Source organism: Chlorocebus sabaeus, chromosome X, assembly GCF_047675955.1.
Source record: "Chlorocebus sabaeus isolate Y175 chromosome X, mChlSab1.0.hap1, whole genome shotgun sequence".
Taxonomy (NCBI): Eukaryota; Metazoa; Chordata; class Mammalia; order Primates; family Cercopithecidae; genus Chlorocebus; species Chlorocebus sabaeus.
This window is the reverse complement of record NC_132933.1, coordinates 104,394,020-104,412,291: the sequence shown is the minus strand read 5'-3', so window position 1 is coordinate 104,412,291 and position 18,272 is coordinate 104,394,020. Positions and strand designations below refer to the sequence as shown.

Sequence of the window (18,272 nt, the reverse complement as noted above, 5' to 3'; positions counted from 1 at the left end):
AGTGAGCCAAGATCATGCACTGCACTTCAGTCTGGATAACATAGCGAGACTTCATCTAAAAAAAAAAAAAAAAAAAACGACTCAATTCACATAATAAACTTTCACAATGGTTAAAGCAGAGTCCTGCTTAGCAATACACAAAAATTCTCCTTTGTGATCCACTCATTTTACTGCTGTTGACTTTATTGCTTGTGCTTTCAGACAGACACTCTCCTTTTACCAAACTTGAGTCAAGCTCCTCTGAGTCCTGTTTCTGACTAGGTCCCAACCTCAGGCTCCATCCTTCATCCAGGGACTCTGCCCATTTAACCTGTTTCAGCAAAAATCCTGTCAAGTCAGTTTAGCCAGAATCCCCCTGCCCCTGAGGTTTCCTCCAAGTAATTTCCCATCTTCTGACCCCCCGCTCCTATCCCTGACTACAAATCCCCACTTGTCCTTGGTGGAGTTGAAGTCGATCCTAATATCACTCTCCCACCACAAGACCCCACTGCAGTGGTCCCTGTACCTATCACAGTAGTCCCCGCTCTGAGTAAAATCGTCCTTATGATCTTTTCTCTATTTTCAGAGACAAAGTCTCACTCTGTCACTCAGGCTGGAGTGCAGTGACCCAATCCTAGCTCACTGCAGCCTCAAACTCCAGGCCCAAGCAAACTTCCTGCCACAGCCTCCCGACTAGCTGGGACTACAGGTATGCACCACCAAATCCAGCTATTTTTGTTGTTGTTGTTGTTGTTGTTTAATTCTCTACAGACCCAGGAACTTGATGTGCCCGGCTAATTTTTGTATTATTTCTAGAGATGGGGTTCCGCCATGTTGCCCACGCTGGTCATGAACTCCTGGGCTCAACCAATCCTCTTGCCTCAGACTCCCAATGTGCTAGGATTATAGGCATTAGCCACTGCAGTTGACCCTTGCTTACAGTCTTTAATAAGTGCAATAAATACTTGTTTGCTTTAACATTTCCCTGTGTCTTCAATCTCCTGAAGTCTTACATGCCTGACATTGTCTTTACTCCACCCGATATCAAAATTCCTTTCTGTCCTCTGGTTCAGTGGCTTATGCATGTAATCCCAGCACTTTGGGAGGCCGAGGTGGGCAGATCACCTGAGGTCAGGAATTCTAGACCAGCCTGGCCAAGGTGGTGAAACCTCGTCTCTACTAAAAGTATAAAAATTAGCCAGGTGTGGTGGTGTGTGCCTGTAGCCCCAGCTACTCAGGAGGCTGAGGCAGGAGATTTGCTTGAACCCAGGAGGCATAGGTTGCAGTGAGCCAAGATCATGCCACTGCACTCCAGCCTTGGTGACAAAGCGAAACTCTGTCTCAGAAAAAAAAAAAAAAAATCCTTTCTTTCAACAGTTTGGAGTTATTACACCATTGTATCCTTGCCTCCAGTGTGGTGTTCGAGAGATCCAATGTCAGTTTAATTATTTTTCCTCTGTAAGTAACCTGCTATTTCTCACTGATCATTTTTAAAATATCTTTTCCTTGTCTTTCACAATTTTACATTTCACTGTTCCTGTGTGTGCACTATAACACCTTTAATTCTTAAGTCATTTTTCTAAATCTGAGAAATTCTCATTCATTACTTAAATATACTCTCCTTTTTAATGACTATATTTTCTTGTTACAAGGCTACTATTAGATGTGTTCTGACATTTGTTCTTCTATCCTCCCTATTAATTAACTTTTCCTTCATTTACTTCTTCTCTATCCATTACTGATTACTTTTATGAATTCTTTAGATGCATTTCCTTAGCTCAGTAATTGCTTTTTCAACTATATCAATTTTAACATCCAACTATTCCACTGAATTATTTGAGCAGTTAATGTTTTCATATCCAATAGGTTTTCTTTTTATTTATTTATTCATTTCTCGTTTATTTGAGACAAAGTCTTCCTCTGTTGCCCAGGCTAGAGTGCAGTGGCACGATCTTGGCTTACTGAACCTCTGTCTCCTGAGTCCAAGCAATTCTCCTACCTCAGCCCCTTGAATAGCTGGAACCACAGGCCTGTGACACTATGCCAGACTAATTTTTGTATTTTTAGTACAGACAGGGTTTCACCATGTTGGCAGGCTGGTCTCGAACTCCTGACCTCAGGTGATCCACTCGCCTAAGACTCCCAAAGTGCTGGGATTATAGGCGTGAGCCACGGTGCCTGTCCTCCCTTTTTTTTTTTTTTTTTTTTTTGGACAGAGTTTCGCTCTTATTGGCCAGGCTGTTCTTGAACTCCTGACCTCAGGTGATCCTCCTGCTTTGACCTTCCAAAGTGCTGGGATTACAGGCATAAGCCCCCACCTCCGGCCTTTTTTTATTTATTTATTTTTAGACGGAGTTTCACTGTTGTTGCCCAGGCTGGAGTACAATGGTGTGATCTCAGCTTACTGCAACCTCCGCCTCCCAGGTTCATGTGATTCTCCTGCCCCAGCCTCTTGAGTAGCTGGGGTTACAGGTGTGCACCACCATGCCCAACTAATTTTATATTTTTAGTAGAGATGGGGTTTTGCCATGTTGGTGTTCCCTGAACACCAAAATAACTTCTCTTTTCTTTCCTGTCCCTCCTCCCATCTTCCAAGCTTATAATACTGGGAATTTGAGTTCAAGACTGTAATTTTTTAAATTTACAGTCTAAAGTTTACACTTTTCGATACATTTTACTATTTTTCTCCTCACCATTGCTTATTGAAATCACCTCCTTTCTCCTAAATTTAGTTTTTCCTTCTGATAGAACTGTATACCAATAATGATTTCTGAAGGGTATATGTGTCGTGAATTTTCTGAATATTTTTTCCCTCATTCTGGATTATCCTGGCTGTATACAGATATCTAGGTTCACCTTTTTGTGTTTGTTTGTTTTTGTTTTGTTTTGTTTTGAGACAGTGTCTGGCTCTGTCACCCAGGCTGGAATGCAGTGGCACCATCTCAGCTCACTGCAATCTCCACCTCCTGGACTCAAGCAATTCTCCTGCCTCAACCTCTCAATTAGCTGGGACTACAGGCACGTGGCACCACATCTGGCTACTTGTTTTTTTTGTAGAGATGGGTTTCGCCTTGTTGGCCAGGCTGGTCTCGAACTCCTAAGCTCAAGCAATCCTCCCGTCACGGCCTCCCAAATGCTGCTACTACAGGCATGAGCCACTGCGCCCGGCCCAAAGTTATCTTTAATCAGCTCCTTGAAAAACTTCTCCATTGCATTTTCTCTTCTCTTTTTCTCTGGGACCTTTCAGGATTTTATCTTTCTCCTAGAAATTTTACTCCTACGGTGTGTGGGGGGGGGGGGGGCGGGGGTGCACCCGTGTGTGTGTGCACATGTGTGTTAATCACACTCAGAACTAGGTGGCTGTTTTCAGGTGAAGATTCATGTCTTTGTTTAGTTGAGAAAATTCTAGAACATTATTTCTTCAAGTACTGCCTTCTCTCCAGTCTTTCTATTCTTTTTTTTTTTTTTTTTTTTTTTTTTTGACGGAGTTTTGCTCTGTCACCCAGGCTGGAGTGCAGTGGCACAACCTCAGCTCACTGCAATCTCCGCCTCAGGAGTTCATGTGATTCTCCTGCCTCAGTGTCCCTAGTAGCTGGGATTTCAGGTGCCTACCACCCCACCGGGCCAATTTTTGTATTTTCAGTAGAGATGGGGTTTCACCATGTTGGCCAGGCTGTTCTCTAATCCTCACCTCAGGTGATGTGCCTGCCTCCCAAAGTGCTGGGATTACAGGTGTGAGCCACTCCCCCTGGCCCAGTCTTTCTATTCTCTATCTCTGGAACTTCTATTGGATGAACATTGAAACTTCTGGGATCTATTCTCCATTTCCTTTATTATTTTTCTTTCATACTTTCTATTGCATAGTCCTTTTCTGCTATACGGTGAAGAAGTGCCATGTCTGAACACATTTTTTTCACTGGGTTGTTCCAGTTTCTCTTACTGATATGCAAAAGCTCTGTTGTATATTAGAGATGGTTACTTTTAATTTATTGCGGATCCTTCACCATTTTCCCCCAAATTTGCCTTTTTAAACAGTTGTTTATGGTGTCTTTTGACTTAGATGATAAACTTTTACATCTTTATGTCAGATTCATTGTTTATAGCCTTGGTGTAATGTCAGGAAGTGCCTATGCCAACTCAAGATGTCTTACACTATAATATTTTCCTAAATTTTCATCTAGTTCTTTATGATTTCATGTTTTCACACTGAATTTTTAGAATTTACTATTTTATGTGGTTTAAAGTGAGGATTTAATCTTTATTTTTTCAAATGGATAGACACTTGTCAAGCAATAATTTATTATACAACCCACCTTTTGCCCACTGTTTGGAAATGCATGCTGAAGTCTGCACATAAATTAGTCTCTTTCTTGATTTTCTATTTTGTTTCACTAATCTGTTTCTATGTGTATTCATTTTGTATTGTTGCTGTAACAAATTGGCAATAGCTAAGACAATGCTGGACGCGGTGGCTCATGCCTGTAATCCCACCGCTTTGGAAGGCTGAGATAGGCGGACCGCTTGAGGTCAGGAGTTTGAGACCAGCATGGCTAACATGGTGAAACCCCGTGTCTACTAAAAATACAAAAATTAGCCGGGTGTGATGGCACACGCCTGTAATCCCAGCTACTCAGGAGGCTGAGACAGGAGGATCCCTTGAACACAGGAGGCGGAGATAGAAGTGAGCCGGGATCACCCCGCTGAGCTCCAACTTGGACGACTACAGTGAGACTCCATCTCAAAATATATATATGTAGCTAAGACAAGTTTTGAAAAAGAAGAATAAGGTGGGAGGAATGGCTCTACCATATTTGAATACTTCTTATACAGCTACAGGAATCAAGACTGTAGTATTGTGAGAAGAATAGACACGTAGATCACTGGAACAAAATAGAGAACCTAGAAAGAACGTAGAAATAGCCCCACACTGATTTTTTACAAAGAGACAAAAAGAAGGAAGGATCGCCTGCTTAACAAGTGGCGCTGGAGCGGTTGCATATCCATAGGCAAAAAAGAAAGAAAGAAAGAAAGAAAGAAAGAAAGAAAGAAAGAAAGAAAGAAAGAAAGAAAGAAAGAAAGAAAGAAAGAAAGAAAGAAAGAAAGAAAGAAAGAAAGAGAAAGAAAGAAAGAAAGAAAGAAAGAAAGAAAGAAAAAACCTTTATACAGAAAAAAAAAACCCCAACACCCAGTGAATCATAGATTTAAATGTAAAATATAAAACTGAAAAAACTTTCACAAGAAAACATAGGAGAAATATCTAAGATCTAGGGCACAGTGAACGGTTCAAACAACATAATCCATAAGGAAAAAAAATAAATTAGATTTCATCCAATTTAAAACTTATGCTCTGTAGAAACTGTGTTAAAAGGATGAAAAAACAGGGTATAAACTGGGAGAAAATGCTTGCAAACCACATATCCAACAGAGGACTCACATCCAGAATATATAACGGGTATGTATAGTACTCTCAAAACTCACCGGTAGGCTGCGCGTGGTGGCTCACGCTTGCAATCCCAGCACTTTGGAGTTCGAGGTGGACAAAGCGTAGATCCCTTGAGGCCAGGAGTTCAAGACCAGCCCAGGCAACATGGCAAAACCCATCTCTACTGAAAACACAAAACTTAAACAGGCATGATGGGTCGCGCCTGTAATCCCAGCTATGCGGGAGGCTGAGGCATGAGAATCGCTTGAACCTGGGAAGCAGAGATTGGAATGAGCCAAGATCATGCCACTGCATTCCAGCCTGGGTAACACAGCGAGACTCTGTTTCAAAAACAAAACAAAACATGGATAAAAGCAAACAAACAAATAATCCAATTAGAAAATTATGAAAAGATATGAACATACATTTCACTGAAGAGGAAATAAGCAAAGAAGTATATGAAAAGATGTTCAACATTTATTTGCTTCACTAGATGCAAATTAAGACCATGATGAGGTATCACTACACGCTTATTACAACAGCTCAAATAAAAGATGTACTGACAACACCAAATGGTGACAAGGATGCAGAGAAAACTGGACATTTTGTAAAATGCGGCTGCGAAGGTAAAATCTTACAGCCACTCTGGAAAGCAGTTTGGTAGTTTCTTATACAACTAAACATGCAATGACCATACAATTCAACAATTACACTTCAGAGAAGTTAAAATTTATCCCCATCCAGAAATTTGTACATAATTGTTCATAGTAGCTTTGCTTGTAATAGCCAATAGCTGGAAATAATCCATATGTCCTACAATAAATGAATGGTCAAGCAATGGTACATCCATCCCATGGAATACTACTCAGTAATAAAAATGAAATATTGGTCATGCACGGTGGCTCACGCCTGTAATCCCAGTACTTTGGGAGGCCAAGACAGGCAGATCATGAGGTCAGGAGTTCAAGACCAGCATAGCCAACATGGTGAAACCCCATCTCTACTAATAATACAAAAATTAGCTGGGCCTGGTGGTGTGCACCTGTAGTCCCAGCTACTCAGGAGGCTGAGGCACCTGAATCGCTTGAATCCAGGAGGCAGAGGTTGCAGTGAGGCAAGATCGCACCACTGCACTCCAGCCTGGGCGACATAGTGAGACTCTGTCTCAACAACAGCAACAAAAATATGAACCATTGATACACAAATATTAATATCTTGGATGAATCTCTAGGGAATTATGCTGAGTGAAATAAGCCTCTAAAATGTTATGTACTATGAGATTTCATTTGTACAGCGTTCTAGAAAAGATAAAATTGTAGAAATGAAAAACAGATTAGTGGTTGCCACGGGTTAGGGATGGTGGATGGGAGGAGAGTCGGTATTACTAAAAATAAGTAGCACAAGGGATAGCATTGTGGTGACGGAAATGTCTGTACCTTTTTTTTTTTCCATTCCAAGATGGTGTCTCACTTTGTCACCCAGGCTGGAGTGCAATGGCAGGATCTCAGCTTACTGCAACCTCTGCCTCCCAGGTTTGAGCCATTCACCTGCCTCAGACTCCCGTGTAGCTGGGACTACAGGCATGTGCCACCAAGCCTGGCTAATTTTTGTATTTTTAGTAGACATAGGGTTTCACCATGTTGGCCAGGCTGGTCTCAAACTCCTGACCTCAAGTGATCTGCCTACCTTGGCCTACCAATGTGCTGAGATTACAGGCGTGAACCATTGCACCTTGCCATGTTCTGTATCTTTTTTCTTCTGAAATACATGCTTTATTTTAAATTTAAAGAAATATTTAAAATAAACATTTTTTTCACAAATTACAATCAAGCACTCAAAACAATTTAGGAATTTTAAACACTAATTCTTAATTCAAAGTAATGACATCCATAGAATACATTCTGGCATTGGCCCAATATGAAGTTTACTTAATATTGGTGTTTTACATATGATTAACCATTCATCCTTCCTGAAATTCAATGCTAACAGTGATTTGACTTTACAAGGTGAAGCCTTTTATTTAATACCCCAGAGATAACTTTTTCAAATACAGAACATATATACCAGCAAAGAAATTATAAAAACATATATAAAGTATACTAAAGGACATGATTTAAAGGCTGTCTGTATACGTAGATGTGTTTCACCTTAGAAAGTATGCCATTACTTTCCCTTTCTTACATTGCAAAGCAAACAGCACCTTCATAAACATTGTTCTATTATGTATCAACTGAAAAAAAACATATATTCCACAAAAAGGTTTTGAAGACACATGGAAGTGGAATATGCCCTCATTAAGAGCCAAGCTTTTACAGGACCACCTGTCTCCAGCTGGCTCCCAGCGTCCACTGAAAATAGCTGCTACCCTCAGAAAGACAAGATGGTCTTGTTAATGATTTCTATGGATTCTCGACTCTCATCCTCCTTGACCACCAGTGGAGGAGAAACCTGATGATGTCACCATGGGTGGGCTTGGCCAGAAGTCCATTATCTCGAAGTCTTAGACACACTTTCCAAGCAGCACAATCTTTGGTTCCTTTAATAACATTAGAGACTAATAATTCTTTTCCTCACCAGACATGGTGGCTCACACCTGTAATCCCAAAACTTTGGGAGGCCTAGGCGGGTGGATAGCCTGAGGTCAGGAGTTTAAGACCAGCCTGGCTAACATGGTGAAACCCCATCTCTACTAAAAGTACAAAAATAGCCAGGAATACTGGCTCGTGCCTGTAAACCCAGCTGCTCATGAGGCTGAGGCAGGAGAATTGCTTGAACCGAAGAGATGGAGGTTGTGGTGAGCCAAGATCGCGCCATTGCACTCCAGCCTGGGCAACCAGAGTGAACCTCTGACTCGAAATAAATAAATAAATATTTTCCTCTGATGGCAGTTACATCAGAAGGTAACTTCATGGGTTCATTTCTCAAGATAATACCCATTTTTTCTGCATTTTCAGCAAGGTTTTCTTCTTCTAAAACCTCAAGGGCTGAAATGGCCACTTTACAGCCTAGTGGATTGCCACAGTATGTGGACCCATGTTCCCCTGCCTTAATGGTCAGCATTATGTCATTGTTCCTCAGCATGGCAGACACAGATTATCAGCCCCCAGAAAGGGCCTTTCCAAGGAGGACTGTATCAGGTCTGACATTTTCATAATCAACAACCAGCCATCTACCAGTTCTGGCCAATCCTGTCTGTATTTCATCAGCAATGAACGGAACCAAGATGGGAGCATGAGCTGGGATGAGTGTAAGTTAAAATGCCACAAAGCTTACTGTTCTTACAGAGATTCAGCTCGTTTTTTCTCTTTCTTTCTTTCTTTCCTTTTTTCTTTCTTTCTTTTTCTTTCTTTCCTTCCTTCCTTCTTTCCCTTCCTACCTTCTCTCTTTCTTTCGTTCTTTTTTCTTTTTTTATTTCTTTCTTCCCTCCCTCCCTTTCTTTCTTTCCATCTTTCTTTCTTCTTTTCTTTTCTCTTCTTTCTTTCCTTTCTCTTTTTTCTTTTCTTTTCTTTTTTTTTTTTTTTTTTTTTTGAGACAGTCTGGCTCTGTCACCCAGGTTGGAGTGCAGTGGTGTGATCTCAGCTCAGTGCAAACTCTGCTTCCCGGGTTCAAATCATTGAGTGAGCCCAGGAGGTTGAGACCAGCCTGGGAAACATAGCAATAGGCAGGGTGGTGCAGGCCTATAGTCCAGAGGGCAAGGCAAGAGGATGGCTTGAGCCCAGGAGGTCGAGACCAGCCTTGACAACATAACGAAACTGTCTCTACTAGAAAACTTAAAATTTCAGTGGGAGCGGAGTGGTGTGACCTGTAGTCCCGAGGCCAAGGCAGGAGGATTACTTGAGCCTAAGAGGTTAAGGCCAGCCTGGCTAACATAGCAAAACCCAGTTTCCACTAAATAAATAAATAAATAAATAAATAAATAAACAAACAATAAAAAAAATCTGGGCAGGGCGGTACATGCCTGTAGTCCCGAGGCTAAGGCAGGAGGATCGCTTGAGCACAGGAGGTCTAGACCAGCCTGGCCAACATAGCAAAGAACGCTCTACTTAAAAAAAAAAAAAAAAAAATTAGTTGGAGCGGGGTGGTGCATGGATGTAGTTTGGGGATCGAGGCGGGAGGATTGGACAAGGCGGATGTAACCAACACCACAATCACATCCCATAAGTAAATACATTTTCCTGTCTCCGGGGCTCCAGGTAAAGGATGGTAATTGTGCACACCATACTTAGATTCCTTTTCAAAAACGTAATCAGAGGTTGGAGGGCCTTGGACTGTTTTTTCAGTTGCAATACGTAGAAGCCACTAAAGAATGAACGCCACGACAAAATGTGGCTGAGGTGGCGACAATATTCTGCAATGTCACTGCCCAAGGAAGATGAACCAATCAGGGCAGTTAGTGAACTCCATCGGGCCAATCAGAAGTCAGAACAGTAGGCAGGATAAGCGAAGCTGATGTGGTGTCTATCAGTCCAGCCTCCAGGGACAGAACCTTCCCAAACGGGAAGGGGCGGGGGGCGGGGAGCCAGGACAGAGACTCTGATTTTCCCACCTAAAGCATCCCCTGGGATCAGCTACTTTAAGTTCAGAGTATGCATGTTCTGACTTTCTGTCTTTTTCGATACTTCCAAAATCAGAGTAAGGATGCACTGATTTTGTCTTTCCATTCTTCCTACCCCTCCCAGAACCTCTCCCCCACCCCTCCACCAGTAGTGCATTTGTTATCTAGTTTTAATAAAGAGTGTATATGAGGCAGGCCGCCATCTCAAATCCTTCCTGTCAGTTTCCAACATTTTCAGGTATGGGATTTTTCCTAGGAACTCTGTAGTAACTTAAGAAATTTGGGGCGGGAGAGGTGGCTCACGCGGGTAATCCCTGCACTTTTGGACGCCACAGGTGGTGAATCGCTTGAACCCGGGAGGCAGAGGTTGCAGTGAGCCAAGATCAGGTCACTGCACCCCAACCTGGACAACAGAGTGAGACCCTGTCTCAAAAGGAAAAAAAAATAAAGCTCACTCAAATCATTCCTCCTGGGCTCAAGCAATCCTCTCGCTTCAGCCTTGAGACTACAGGTGCTCACCACCTGGCCCCTGCTAATTTTTGTTTGTTTGTTTCTTTGTTTGTTTAGTAGACACGGTTTTGCTATATTGACCAAGCTGGTTTCAACCTCCTACCTCCTGGGCTCAAGTGATCCGCCCACCTTGGCCTCCCAAAGTGCTGCAATATCCCAGGCCTGCGCCACCACTCCCAGCTAATTTTTTGTAGTTTTGGTAGACACCGGGGTTTGCTGTGTTTCCCAAGCTCATCTCAACCTCCTGGGCTCAAGCAATCTGCACGCCTTGGCCTGCCAAACTACTGGGATTACAGGCGTGAGCCACTGCGCCTGGCTGATTGCTGCATCTTGAAAAACCCCGCGTTCTCTCTAAGTGATGGCAGGCTCTTGTAGTCTCAGAAATTCTAGCTTTCTTCCTCCTGATAATTTACAAATCACCCAGTAATAGCCTCTAAATCTGTTCATATTAGCAATGCTCATTTCTCTTCAACAGAACAGAACCCCCTATCCCACTGCCTGATCAGATCCATCACCAGGGAGACGATGTTATCTCTGGGACTCACTTCCCTTCCTTTATTTATTGAGTGGGGGTGTCAGAATGCCCCCACTGAATAAAATTACAAAGTCACATCCCTGCCTCCCCAACAAGGGTCTGTACATCTTTCAGGGTAAGCTTAGCCACAGGGAAACTACTAACAACAGTAGCCAACCCCCTACCAAAGACTCAAGGTTGCGTTGCCCATAGGAAACCTGTCATCCCCAATCAATACTTCTCCCAGAGACCCCTGGCTCCCTGTTTACATCTGACTTCTCCCCATGTCCTTACTCAGGGACAGATGAGCCCTGGATGGAGAAATGCAGCACCTGATTCCAGGTGACTGAGTGTGGCCGGCCTTCACTGATTTCTCCCTCCACAGGACCAAAGGTCCTGCGGCTGGAAAGACTCAGGCAGTTTCTCTTGCAGGTCAGACTGGTCCCGGTGCCATGAATGGAGATGACGCCTTTGCAAGGAGACCCAGGGTTGCTTCTAAAATGCCAGAGAAGATACGAAAGGTGAGGTGACCTGGAGGGGGCAGAGTAGTGGACCAAGGGACAGTGTGGGGTGACTAGGTTTCTGAGGAGGGGAGGACAGAGGTACTGGAGACAAGGAGCAGGGTCTCGGGGGAGATCTGGACCCTTGGGAGCCTCCCACTCTCACTCTGTCATCACCTAGCATTCCTGGAGACAAGTCTGTGACCGTGCACTACATTTGGTGACTCTCACTCCATTCAGGAAGGTGGGAAGAGAGCCAGCCAGCAGCATTAAAGCCCTACTGTGTGGCAGGGGAGAAACCAGGGTAGGTCCCTGATGTTGTCTCAGTTAGCCATGACATCAACCAGGATGGATTATCATCCCCACTTCCCAGATCCAGCACACAAGAAGCAGCTCCAGCTGAATGGCAGACATGCCTAGCTGAGTCACTGCCAAAATTTCTTTTTTTTTTTTTTCTAGACCTTTGATGATGTTACCAAATACTTCTCTAAGAAAGAGTGGGAAAAGATGAAAGCCTCGGAGAAAATCATCTATGTGTACATGAAGAGAAAGTATGAGGCCATGACTAAACTAGGTAACAGAAAGTTCTAGGTACAGACAAGTCTGGGGACACATGAGCATCCCTTTTCCTGCTCTGGCTACTTCTTAGCTGCAGAAAATACCCCACATTTTCCTTTTGTGCAGGGAAAAATCGCAAGGCAGCTTCTGAGTGTTCTGCTCTTCTGTGTCCTGTCAGGGCTGAGGGCAGGGACTAGCCACAATGGAGTTTATACCTGGATCCTGCACGTTTCTCTCCCATAGGCGTCTGTTCTGATGAGCCCAACTGTCTCTGTGGCATCTCGGCACCCTGCCACCGACCGCACCTTCCTTCCCTCGGCTTGTCTCTCTCTCTCTTTTTTTTTTTTTTTTTTTTTTTTTTTTTTTTTTTTTTTTTTGAGTCAGAGTCTCACTCTGTCACCTAGGCTAGAGTGTAGTAGTGCAATCACAGCTCACTGCAACCTCGAACTCCTGGGCTCAAGCAATCCTCCTGCCCAGCCTCTGGAGTAGCTGAGGCTACAGGCATGTGCCACCATGCCCAACTTATATTATTTTATATTTTGTAGATACGGTGGTCTCTCTCTGTTGCCCAGACTCGTCTCGAGCTCCTGGCCTCAACTTTTCCTGCATCCTCAGCCTCCCAAAGTGCTGGTACTACAAACATGAGCCATCATGCCAGGCCTAAGCTTGTCTCTTAAAGAATAAACATTTTGCTTCTTTCTAGGTTTCAAGGTCACCCTCCCACCTTTCATGCGTAATAAACGGGCCGCAGACTTCCAGGGGAATGATTCTGATAATGACTGTAACCGTGGGAATCAGGGTGAGTAGATGGGAAGGGGCTGGAAAGGGTGGTCTTCTCTAGCCCAACTGCTTTTCAGCTCAGCTACCTGGGAGAGATCCTTTTCTTTTTCTTTTCTTTCCTTTTTTTTTTTTTTTTTTTTTTTTTTTTGATACAGTTTTGCTCTTATCGCCCAGTCTGCAGTGCTATAGGTCAATCTCAGCTCGAGGCAACCTTCACCTCCCAGATTCAAGCGATTCTTCTTGCTCAGTCTCCCATGTAGCTGGGCTTACAGGCGCCTGCCCCCATACCCAGCTAATTTTTGTATTTTTGGTAGAGACGGGGTTTCACCATGTTGGGCAGGCTGGTCTCAACTTTCCTGACCTCAGGTGATCCACCTGCCTCAGCCTCCCGAAGTGCTGGGATTAAAGGCATGAGCTCCAACTCCCTCCCTGTTTGTAATATATCTTATATTCTCAATAAACAAATCAGATCTAACATAGCTGTGGGGCACTGTTGAGATCTGACTGGACTCAATATTATTCCCCATACTTTTCTGTGTGTTTGAAATATTTCTTTTTTAAATGACATGTTGTTCTTGCTAAGCACTGCTAATGGATCAAAGGACAGTTAAGAAAATGTTACAAGTGAAAGAAATATTAAAATCACAGATCTGCAAAAAACTTCCAGAGTATGTTTCATTAACAGCATGTAGGTATTGCATAAGTATCTTAACAGAGAGGATGATGAACACATTATGTAACAAAGATTGCTGTTTCTCTGTATTTTATCAAAACCAAGTAGCCTTCTCATTTTCAAACAACACTGAATCTCCGTGATGAGCTTGGAAGAGATTTTAAAACCGTGATCCCTTATCCAACACACAGAGAACTTTCCCACTTGTCAGTGACGAGAGATAACATAGGGTGGAAAAAAGACAGGTTCTTAGGTAGAGAGATTTGTGCATTTCAGGAATATAAAGGGGACATATGTGAGCTCATCTGTTCTGACAATACAATTGTAAAACGAGGTCAGAATGTCTAAACTGTCTTCAGTAGACCTATTACTCCCCAACTAAACAGGCCGGATTCTACAGTTTCCCACAATCACTATAAGAGATCTGAAAATCCAGTGCTTCAGTATCTGTCAATTTTTTGACATTAAAGGAGTGTCTTTATACTGAAAATATTTCAGAGCCACTGGACTAAATCATCCATGGTTCATCACACATTTAACAGCTTAACTGACATACCATAAGATTCACCCATTTCAAGTGTACAATGATTTTCAGTTGTTGTACATCTTGAGTGGATAGAGTTCAGATTCCCAACCAATCAATTTAATTATTTGGGAAAAAGTAAAAGATATGTAATGAAATAAGATGAGACTGTGATGGGGTTTAGTCCCCATCTGATAAACCATGAGATGGATAATTCTGAATTGATGCCACCAATAAATGCATCAACCATGACTACACATAATTCAGAAGCAAATCTCAAATAACTCCTCAACAATAAGTGGACTCATAACCCTCTGCTGCAGAATGCCCTCATGCAACAGAAATCTCTCTAGAGTTTGGAAATCTTTACCAACAAAGAAAAATTCTGATGTATTCTCTTTCAGTTGAACCCTCAGATGACTTTCAGCAGGCTCCAGGGAATCTTCCTGAAGGTGAGTATCTCTCAAATCCAAAGGACCAGAGAACGTTTGTCCCTCCATGGATGCAAACACTGGTAAGAGTGGGAGAATATAAAAAATGCCCTCACTGCCTCCTTCTCCCCATGTCCCAGGTTTCTCCTACTTTAGGCAAGGGTAACTCTCCCAACATTGCTGAGAACATTGACTAAGATAACGCATGTGAAGATGCTTTGTAAGCCCTAAAGCACTATAGAAATGTCACTGTGATACTGTTTATCTGTGACCTTCACATTATAAAGATCATGCCCAAGAAGCCAGCAGAGGAAGGAAATGATTCGAAGGAAGTGCCAGAAGCATCTGGCCCACAAAACGATGGGAAATAGCTGTGCCCCCCAGGAAAAGCAAATACCTCTGAGAAGATTAACAAGAGATCTGGTAAGAGGAAACAGTTCAGGAACAACCCCTCTGGATTCCCTGGCTATGTTCAGGTGTGGGGACTGGGTGTGTGGCATGGATCCCAGACAAGCCTGGGTCCAGGCTGGGCTGAGGAGCTCACCCAGCTTCAGATGAGATGTTAGACATGACTTCCAGGGACACAGACTTGAGTTGTCATCCATATAAAAAACCGTGTGACTTGGGGCAAGTCTTCCAAATTTTCTCAATTCCAGATTCCTAGTCCATAAGATGGAAATAAAGAGTCAGAGTTCATAAATTATTTGGAGGCATTAAATTAAATCTAGAAGGCCTGATGACATGAAAGGTGGTCAAGTAATTCTGCCTGTAATTACCTGGGATCATATCTTACGCAGCTCAATGCCTGATACCCAATACATGTGTACTTCAGATATATTGCAGGCCACTGCAATAAAGTGAGTCACACATTTCTTTTGTTGTTGTCGTTTTGCAGTGCATAAAAACTTTATGTTTACACTGTACTGTAGTCATTAAGTGTGCAATAGCATTATGTCTAAAAACATACATACCTTAATTTTAAAATAATTCATTGATAAAAAATGCTAACAATCTTCTGAGCCTTCAGTGAGTCACACTCTTTTTGCTGGTGGAGAGTCTTGCCTCGGTGTTGATGGCTGCTGGCTGATCAAGGTGGTGGTTGCTGAAGGTTGGAGTGGCTGTGGAAGTTTCTTAAAAGGACACAGCTATGACATTTGCCGCATAGATTAGGTCTCCCTTTCATGAAAGATTTCTCTGTAGCATGTGATGCTATTGGATAGCATTTTACCCATAGTAGAACTTCCTCAAAGTTGGAGTCAGTCCTCTCTAGCTATGAAAGTCCTAGATGGCATCTCCTTCCAATAGAAGGCTATTTTATCTACATTGAAAATCGGTTGTTTAGTGTAGCCACCTTCATCAGTGATCTTAGCTAGATCTTCCGGATAACTTGCTGCAGCTTCTCCATCAGGGTTTGCTGCTTCACCTTGCATTTTTATGCTGTGGAGACGGCTTCTTTCCTTAAACCTCACGAACCAACCTCTACTAGCTTCACACATTTCTCCTGCAGCTTCTTCACTTCTCTCAGCTTTCATGGACTTGAAGAGAGTTCAGGTCTTGCTCTGAATTAGACTTTGGCTTAAGGGAATGTTGTGGCTGGTTTCATGTTCTATCCTGACCACACAATCTTTCTCTATTTCAGCAGTAAGGCTGCTTTGCATTCTTATTTGTGTGTTCACTAGAGTATTAGTATTATTATTTCCTTCAAGAACTTTCCTTTGCATTCACAGCTTGACTGTTTGGTGGAAGAGGCCAAGCTTTCAGCCTCTCTTGGCTTTCAGCATGCCTTCCTCACTAGGTTTAGCCATTTCTAGCTTCTGATTTAAAGTGAGAGACATGCGACTCTTCCTTTCATTTGAACACTTAGCGGCCGTTGTAGGATTCTTAACTGTCATAATTTCAGTGTTGCTGTGTCTCAGGAAACAGGGAAGCCCAAGAAAAGGAGGAGAGACGGGGAACAGCTCATCGATGGAGCAGTCAGAACACACACAACATTGGTCGATTAAGTTTGTCATCGTCTATGGGTGCAGTTAATGGTACCCCCAAAATAATTACTCATAAAAGGGTGTCTATAGTCATAATAACTTAATTGTACATTTTAAAAAACTAAAAGAGTGTAAATGGATTGTTTGTAACACAAGGATAAATGTTTGAGGGCATGGAGACCCTATTTTCCATGATGTGATTATTACCCATGGCATGCCTGTATCAAAGCATCTCACGTACCCCATAAGAATATATACTTACTGTGTACCCACAAAACTAAAAAACAAAAATTATTTTAAAACACCAAAGAACAACAAAACAATTGCAATCATAGTATCAAAGCTCACTGATAACAGGTCACCATAACAGATATAATAATAATGGAAAAGTGTAAAATTGGTGAGAATTAAAAAAAAAAAATTGCAGTATCTGCGAAGCAGTATAAAAATGAGGTGTCATAAAACAAGGTGTGACTGCAAGCCCTTAGCAAATATGCGCAGCATGAAAGGAGGTATGGTTGAATGTTCCTGTAAGTGAAGAGGTTGGGAATCTAAACCTGACAAGGGAAGGAGCCAGAAGCTAAAACTTTAATTGGCATTTGCAGTGTACTGGTGTGGGTCTAAGGTCTCAGCCTCTCTAAACCAGAGAATGTGAAAAACTGGATAAAGAAGGCCCATGGGCACTTGGGAGGAAGGAGGCATCTCCTTTTTTTGAGTAAACAGAGCCTAACACTGTCTAACTTACCCAACCCTCAGTTTCCAACTCTTCTCCATCATAGGACCCAAAATGGGGAAACATGCCTGGACCCACAGACTGCGTGAGAGAAAGCAGCTGGTGATTTATGAAGAGATCAGCCACCCTGAGGAAGATGACGAGTAACTCTGTAAGTGAACCTTCGGCTCATCCCCCACATCCCTGCAGATGTGCTATTCTGTTATGGTACTGGTGTCCCATCTTACCACTTGTTCCCCAAATCATTCCCTTTTCTAGGATACAGCATTGAAGCTGAATGATGAAACTCCCCTTTCTCTTTCTTTCTTTTTTTTTTTTTTTTTTTTTTTTTTTTTTTTGAGGGATTCTTGCTCTGTTGCCCAGGCTGGATGTGGTGGGGCGATTTTGCCTCACTGCAACTTCCACATCCTGGGTTCAAGTGATTTTCTTGCCTCAGCAACCTGAGTAGGTGGGATTACATGTGTGCACCCCCAAACGCAGCTAATTTTTGTATTTTTAGTAGAGATGAACTTTCACCATGTTGGTCAGGCTGGTCTCGAACTCCTGACCTCGTGATCCACCTGCCTTGGTCTCCTAAAGTGCTGGGTTTACAGGCGTGAGCCACTGTGCCCGGCCAATTTACCATGCTCTTTCTACTCCCTACCCTGTATATCCAGCGATGCTCCCTAACCAGGATGCTGTTGGTTCCCAAACCCCAGGTCAGCCCTGATATGCGGGACACATCTTCCTCTAGCTTAGGAATTGATAACATAGACGAGGAAGTCACTGTGGCATAAGCAGATGGTTCACTTCGAGGAACCGTGGAAGGCGTGTGCAGGTCCTGAGGTAGGGCAGAATCGGAGTGTGCAGGGTCTGCACGTCAGGAGGAGTTGAGATTGAGTTGTGATGCGGTGGGAACTCACTGCCACTTACTTTCCTTCTCTCTTCTTGCCTCAGCCTAAGGGATATGACATATGCCCGTGATGAGAAGCAGAACGTGGTGACCTTTCACGAACATGGGCATGGCTGTGGACCCCTCGTCATCAGGTGTATAGCAAGTGAAAGCAAGTTTTCATAACAGTGAAAAGTTGAGCATCATTGTTTTTAGTGTGGCAAAAGTTTGATGTTAGCGT

General features: G+C 42.9%; 2 pseudogenes; one reads left to right on the top strand and one right to left on the bottom strand.

Annotated features, from left to right (window-relative positions):
- Window positions 1-7,768: 7,768 nt before the first annotated feature.
- Window positions 7,769-10,062, bottom strand: LOC119622013 (ornithine aminotransferase, mitochondrial pseudogene; annotated as a pseudogene).
- A 1,370-nt stretch (window positions 10,063-11,432) lies between these two features.
- Window positions 11,433-17,320, top strand: LOC103231916 (protein SSX2-like; annotated as a pseudogene).
- The last annotated feature ends 952 nt before the right edge of the window (window positions 17,321-18,272 follow it).